This window comes from Myotis lucifugus, unplaced genomic scaffold (assembly GCF_000147115.1).
Source record: "Myotis lucifugus unplaced genomic scaffold, Myoluc2.0 scaffold_559, whole genome shotgun sequence".
NCBI classification, from domain to species: Eukaryota; Metazoa; Chordata; class Mammalia; order Chiroptera; family Vespertilionidae; genus Myotis; species Myotis lucifugus.
This window is the reverse complement of record NW_005871607.1, coordinates 179,617-188,248: the sequence shown is the minus strand read 5'-3', so window position 1 is coordinate 188,248 and position 8,632 is coordinate 179,617.

Here is an 8,632-nt window from a genome sequence, read left to right as displayed (position 1 = left end):
AATAGACATCTTCAGAACACTTCACCACAAAGCCGCGGAATATACATTCTACTCAAGTGCTCATGGGACATATTCAAAAATAGACCACAAATTGGGTCACAAGCAAAGTCTCCACAAATTCAAGAAGATTGAATTCATAAAAAGCATCTTCTCAGACACTATGGCATAATATTAGAAATAAACTACAATAAAAAAAAACCAAAATACTCAAACACTTGGAAGCTAAATAACATGTTACTAAATATTGATTGGGTCACCAATGAGATCAAAGAAGAAATGAAAAACATCCTGGAAACTAATGACAATGAAAACACAACAATCCAAAACCTATGGGACACAAAGAAAGATGTCCTGAGAGGGAAGTTTATAGCTCTACAGGCCTATCTCAAAAAACAAGAAAAAATGGTAGTAAATCATCTAACTCTACAACTCTATGAATTAGAAAGAGAGCAACAAGAAAACCACAATGTAAGCAAAAGGAAGGAGATAATAAAGATTAGAGCAGAAATAAATGACATAGGGACCAAAAAAAACGATATGGAAAATCAATGAAACCAAGAGCTGGTTCTTTGAAAGGATAAAAAAGATTGATGAACCTCTAGCCAGGCTCACCAAGAAGCAAAGAGAGAGGACCCAAATAAACAAAATCAGAAATGACAGAGGTGAAATAACAACAGACCCCACAGAAACACAAAGGATTGTAAAAAATAATATGAGCAACTCTACTCCAACAAACTAGACAACCTGGAGGAAATGGACATATTCCTAGAAAAATACAACCTTCCAAAACTCAATCAGGAAGAATCTAAAAATCTCAATAGGCCAATAACTATGGAAGAAATTGAAGCAGTCATCAAAAAGCTTCCAGCAAACAAAGGCCCAGGACCAGACGGCTTCACAGGGGAGTTTTACCAAACATTCAAGGAAGAACTAAAACCTATCCTCCTCAGACTTTTCAAAAAAATTCAAGAGGAAGGAACACTTCCAAGCTCATTTTATGAATGCAGCATCACCCTAATCCAAAAACCAGGTAAAGACAACACAATGAAAGAGAATTACAGGCCAATGTCCCTCATGAACATAGATGCCAAAATCCTCAACAAAATCTTAGCAAATCGGATCCAGCAGTACATCAGAAAGATCATACACCATGACCAAGTAGGATTTATTCCAGGGATGCAAGGATGGTACAATATCCACAAATCAATAAACGTGATACACCACATAAACAAATTGAAAGAAAAAAACCACATTGTCATATCAATTGATGCAGAAAAAGCGTTTGACAAAATCCAACACCCATTTTTGATAAAAACTCTCAGCAAGGTGGGAGTAGAAGGATCATACCTCAACATAATAAAAGCCATGTATGACAGGCCTACAGCCAACATCATACTCAATGGACAAAAACTAACATCATTTCCCCTAAGAACAGGAACAAGTCAGGGATGCCCACTCTCACCACTCCTGTTCAACATAGTACTGGAAGTATTAGCCATTGCAATTAGGCAAGAAGAAGAATTAAAAGGCATCCAAATTGGAAAAGAGGAAGTAAAACTGTCCTTATTTGCAGACGACATGATATTATACATACAAAACCCTAGAGACTCCATCAAAAAGCTACTAGACTTAATACATGAATTTGGCAATATAGCAGGATACAAAATTAACCCCAAGAAATCTGAGGCATTTCTATACACCAATAGTGAACTTTCAGAAAGAGAGATTATAAAAACAATCCCATTTACCATCGCACCAAAACAATTAAGATACCTAGGAATAAACTTAACTAAAGAGGTAAAAGACCTCTACTCAGAAAACTACAGGACGTTGATAAAAGAGGTTGAGGAAGACATAAACAGATGGAAGAACATACCGTGTTCATGGATTGGTAGAATCAACATCATTAAAATGTCCATACTACCCAAAGCAATCTTTAAATTCAACGCACTTCCCATTAAAATACCAAGGGCATACTTCACAGATCTAGAACGAACTCTCCAAAAATTCATCTGGAATAAAAAAAGACCCCGAATAGCTGCAGCAATCCTGAGAAAGAAGAAAGTAGGTGGGATCTCAATAACAGATATCAAAATGTATTACAAAGCCACTGTTCTCAAAACTGCCTGGTACTAGCACAAGAACAGACATATAGATCAATGGAATAGAATAGAGAACCCAGAAATCGCCTCGAACCAATATGCTCAATTAATATTTGACAAAGGAGGAAAGAACATTCAATGGAGCCAAGATAGTCTCTTCAATAAGTGGTGTTGGAAAAATTGGACGGATATATGCAAGAAAATGAAACTAGACCACCAACTTACACCATACACAAAAATAAACTCAAAATGGATAAAGGACTTAAATGTATGACAGGAAACCATAAAAATTCTAGAAGAATCCAAAGGCAACAAAATCTCAGACATATGCCGAAGCAATTTCTTCACTGATACAGCTCCTAGGGCACTTGAAACTAAAGAGAAAATGAACAAATGGGACATCATCAAAATAAAAAGCTTCTGCACAGCAAAAGAAACCATCAACAAAACAACGAGAAAACCCACTGCGTGGGGAAACATATTTACCAATGTCATATCTGACAAGGGCCTAATCTCCAAAATTTATAGGGAACTCATACAACTTAACAAAAGGAAGATAAACTATCCAATCAAAAAATGGGCAAAGGACCTAAATAGACACCTTTCAAAAGAGGATATTCAGAAAGCCAAGGGACATATGAAAACATGCTCAAAGTCACTAATCATCTGAGAGATGCAAATCAAAACAACAATGAGGTACCATCTCACACCTGTCAGACTGGCTATCATCAACAAATCAACAAACGACAAGTGCTGGAGAGGATGTGGAGAAAAAGGAACACTTGTGCACTGCTGGTGGGAATGCAGACTGCTGCAGCCACTATGGAAGGCAGTATGGAGTTTCCTCAAAAACCTAAAAATGGAACTCCCATTTGACCCTGTGATCCCACTTCTAGGAATATATCCCAAGAAACCAGAAACACCAATCAGAAAGGATATATGCACCCATATGTTCACATCAGCACAATTCACTGTAGCTAAGATCTGGAAACAGCCTAAGTGCCCATCAGTAGATGAATGGATTAGAAAACTGTGGTACATCTACACGATGGAATACTATTCTGCTGTAAAAAAGAAGGAACTCTTACCATTTGCAACGGCATGGATGGAACTGGAGAGCATTATGCTAAGTGAAATAAGCCAGTCAATGAAGGAAAAATACCACATGATCTCACTCATTCATGGATAATAGAGTCCATTATAAACTTTTGAACAATAATAGATACAGAGGCAGAGCTGCCTCACAGAGATTGTCAAACTGCAGCGGGAAGGCCAGGGAGGGTTGGGGGGCAGGAGGGAGGGGGTTAAGAGATCAACCAAAGGACTTGTATGCATGCATATAAGCATAACTAATGGACATAAGACACTGGGGGGTAAGGGAGGCCAGGGGATTGTGAAGGGCGGGGGGAAAAAAGGACACATATGTAATACCTTTTGTAATACTTTAAGCAATAAAAAAATTAAAAAATAAAATAAAATAGCATCAGAGAGACTAGAATACTTAAATTAAGTTAATGAATAACATGTAGATATATACACTGAAAACTACCAAATGTATCTGAAAGAAAGTAAAGAAGAAACAAAATACTTTGAAAAACATCCATGTTCATGGGTTGGAAGTACCACAAATATCTTTCTATTTGATATAATCCTTATCTAATTCTCTATGAATTTTTTCAGAAATAGGAAAATCCACTTTAAAATTCATAACGAATTTCAATGGACCCACAAATTATTTCAATAATCTTAGAAAAATGGAACAAAATTGGACGTCTTACACTTACTAATTTCAAATTTTACTAAAAAGCTGAAGTAACCAAAATATGGTGACACTAGCATAAAGACTTCTATTTGTCAAAAGACACAATCAAATGGTTTTGACAAAGGAGCCAAGACTGTTCAATGGCGAAAGGACAGTCTTTTCAATAAATGGTGTTGAACAGCAGCATCCACATGCAAAGAAATGGAGTGGACCATCACTTATACCATAAACAACAGTTAAGTCAAAATGGGATTGAATCCTAAATGTGAAACCTAAAACTATAAAACTCATTAAAGAAATTATAGAGGGAAGCATCATGACATTGAATTTGAAATGATTTCTTGAAAATGACTCTAAGAATACAGGTAAAAAAAAATAGGTAAATTGGATATTACAAAAAAGAAAAGCTTCTGTTCATCAAGGGCACAATCAACAGAGTGAAAGTTGACCTATGAAATGTTGGAAAATACTTTGTAAGCCATATATAAGATGAGTGGTTATTATCTGGAATATACAAAAAACTCCTACAACTCAACAACAAAATCAAATAACCTGATTAAAAAATGGTCAAAACACTTGAACACATATTTCGTCAAAGATGACATACAAATGGCCAGCATGGTTTTCCTATATAATAAAGAGCTAATATGCTAATTAGACCGGACATTGGAATGACCTTCCAGAATCATCAGTGGGCAGAGGGTGAGGCAGCAAGACAGCCGGCTGAGGGTGCCCAGGCTGTGAGGGCCGAGGCAGCTAGGGCAGCGAGGGCCAAGCCCCTTGCATGGATTTTGTGCATCGGACCTCTAGTGAATAGATATCCAACATCACTGATCCTTAGAGAAATCAAATCCAAACGAGAAATCTTTGTATACCCATTAGGATGGTCACTATTGGAAACATAGAAAATAACCTGTGTTGGCACAAAATGGAAAAATTGGAGCTGGGCCCAGTGTGTGTGAAAACGCAAAATGGCGCAGCTACTATAGAAAACAATTTGGAGGGAGATAAGAAATAGACTTACCATGTACCATGTGGTCCATCAACCTCACTTCTGCTTTTATATCCAAAGGAATGGAAAGCAGGACTTTGAAGAGATATTTACACATCCATTTTCATTGCAGAATTATTCACAATAGCCAAGAGGTGGATGCAACTCTATTTTTCATAGTGTAACATAGAAAATGTAGAACATACATACATATACTTTGGTACCTTATTCAGCCTTATAAAAATGGTAATTCTGGATAGTATGCTCCATGAAACAAGCCAGTCGCAAGAAGACAGGAACAGTGTGTTCCACTTATATGTATCTCAAGTATTCAAATTTACAAAAACAAAGAATTTTGGTCACTGAGAGCAAGAGAGCCAGCAACGATAATGCCAAGATTTCCTAGAAGAATGGATTTGACCTTGACTGAGAAGAGGAGGATTTGGGGAGGATCTGGTTGGGAGGTGGGGAGAATAAAGATCTTTGTTTTGCACACGTTACAATAGAGGTGCCCAAGTATGTCTAAAAAAGACTCCCCAGATCGGCTTAACTCATTCTCTCCTAAACCCTTTGGGAAACACACACACACACACACACACACACACACACACACACACACACACACACAGAAGCAAAAACAGAAACACACACACACACAAAACCAACTCAGAAGCTGGAGATAGCAATTCCAGGAATCTCTGACAACAGAATCGATGTGTGAGTTCAGGAGAAGGGAAGCAGTTTTGTGCGGTGTGGGTTGTGACTCTCCCACACCCAGGGCCATGGAGCTGGTGGGTCCTGGACTGTGGATATGGAGACTGCACAGGGACTGTTACACAAGACCAATGCAGCATGTCCATTTCCCACTGTTTTTTCATCCAGGAAGTAACAGCAACACTTTAGCAAATCAATTCTCCAGTCCTGCCCTTAGAGATCATTTGGGTAAATGAAACTTTAGTCTGCTCCCCAATACATAAAAATTAAATTAAATGAGTAATATTTTTCTTAAAAAGGAAGGCAGACTATTCATGGTCTGGTTAATGAACTGAGAATAGTAATTTTTGTCATTTTCATTTTATACTATTTTACTTTATTTCTATCACCATTTATTTTAATTTTATCCTCATGATATAAAAAAATAACAAAACAAATGAAAAAAATATGCCATTGCCCATTATATATCATTTGGACAAAGAGCCAAGTCGTTTGGGCTTCAAGGACAAATCTGAATTAGTTTGTAAGACCCAGAGGAGGTAAATTGTTTTGAGGTGACCCTCCACAACCCAAGGAGATTATAACTCCCTCTGCAGGTGGAACATAAAATAGTTATTCCATGTCTGATATTCACACTGTAAGCAAAGCCAGGTCCCAGCTCTCTCCTGTTGGATGTTCTTTCTTGTATTTGTGACAACACTGAATGTTGCCTGATAAGCCCTGGGTCTCTGTGTGTTCTGTTAAAAGTTATCACAGGAAGGTTCTGGTTTCTTTGGGTCATACTGAGGATATCTGCCCCCAAAAATGAGAGCTTTTCTGGATGGAAGCAAAGTTATTTAAATCACATTCTTTGAGTTTATTTACTAACTTTTTGCATTATCTACTGCAAGGTCTTTCATCTTAGAAGATGAAGACTCACCTGATTTCTTTCTCATCACCAAATTTCTCTCTCTCTCTCTCTCTCTCTCTCTCTCTCTCTCTCTCTCTTTCTCTCTCTCTCTCTCTCTCTCTCTCTCTCTCTCTCTCTCTTTCTCTCTCTCATTCTATATCTCTCTCTCTCTCTTTTCTTTAGTGTTTTTCTAAAGACCAATTTTTAGTGTAGACTTATTATGTCTGGTTAATGCCATTCATATTTGACCCGACTACCTGAGATTTCTTTAAATTTGAATCTCCAGAGAACATCATAGACAGACAACTTTCCTTCTGTGAGCTACAGATGTGGGCGTGGGATGGTCCTGCTCATTAGACACTTGTAATGCCATAAACAGAGTAGAAAAAGACAAATAGTTCTCTACATCCCTTCACAGCTTATCCAGGTTTCATTGCAGCTGTACTGCTCTCTGCTGGTCACATTACACAATTTTCCCAACCAATGGTCAGGTCCAGGGGCAGGACTATGAAAAGTCGTGTGAAAATTCTGGGCTCTTAGTTCAAATTAAGAATTTCAGGATGACAAAAACAAACTATTAAACCAACCACAGTCCCTTCTAAGTGGCTGCACAAATTATGAGCCCATGAAGCAGCCCTCGTTACCAGGGCAAATGGATGTGTTCATTCTCCAAGTTAATTCAATGCCAAACTCAAGTCATAAAAATACCGAGAACTAGAGGCTTTCCTGCTAAAGATGAACAAAACTGAAAGTTTCTAAATGCCTTAGTAAGACACGTGTGCTCCAAAGGGTGGAAGTGATGCCTGCTAATGTTGATGCTCTAAGACAATGACATCAGTGATGACAGAGACACTAGAGACAGGATCAACTCTTGTGATCAGCATTTAAGCAAAGCATGAGCTATAGGGCCATCCACATCTGTGACCATTCTGGAATCTGCCACAGATGGCTCCACTAGCCTGGGCCATGCTGGACGTACCCTCCAGAGAAAAGGACAAGTTGCTACGTGATGTTAGAAGAATGACAGGTGCTTTGTGAAACCTCTGGTGAGACCTAATAAAATAATTACTCCTGGGCAGACTCCTTGTGAACAAGGCCATATCTTCTACAGCAATAAAACAACAGCTCCCAACAGGCTTCTAGGCCTGCGGAGGGATGGAGACTCTGAACGTGGTCTGTAATGTGACCAGGTTGGCAGAACTGCCCATCATAATCTGGGTTCTACCACACCCACCAACATAAGTTCAGGTGAGGAGAGAAGCATCCATCACAGATGGAAGTGACACATCCTCGATTAGACAAGGACAGGTGGGTACCTACCACTTCATCCCTGTGATCTACCACAGAGCTCTTACCTGTGGAATAACAAAAAGTTACCCTCACTAGTCAAAAAGAAGGAAAATGCTCTACACATTCCAAGTTCAAGCCAGCCCTCAATTTCTTCTCCCCCAACACACACATACCATCAGCCTTTTCCTTGCCTGTCCCCAGACTGCTAGTCAAACTTACTCACTGACACAGAAATCCTCGGGGACATGGCTAATGTGTTTACTCAGTTGAGGCACATCTCGGTGTATAGAGGTGAGATTGGGCTTTCATGGCTCTCCCAGTCTTTTGGGAATCTGCTTTGAGAGCCAAATGCCCACATCTCTCTGGGTTGGAGCTGGAGGATGGACACCTCTGGCCCTCAATTTGGTCCTCACCCTCAAGCGTGCCCTGCATTCCCAACTTTCCCTAGGCTCCATAACAACCCCAGTTGTAGTCTGACAACTCTGGACTTCAACAAATTTCCTGGCTCAAATACCACATTTCCTAGTCTCATCTTCTGCATTCATGGTGTCCCCATCCCTCCTCGCTTTTCAGACTCCTAACTCCCTACAAGATGGTCAATTGGGTGTCCTTCTTGTGTCTTTCTTTACGTCTATTCTGTATGTAAAGTCAGCGAGAATATCTGGTGCTCCCTCTTGTCACAAATGTCAGGACACTAATATGAATCTTCAACATCCTTATTCTTTCCCCTAACACTGTGTCTCACCCCTTTCGCCTATCCAAGTTTGGGAGAACGGCATTCCCACTTCACTACACCAACTCCAGTGGCTTCTCCCTCAACAGGTAGAAGGTAGACCCTCACTCATATCCCTCAGCCCCATCCAGAGCCCTCCCCAAAAGAGGCC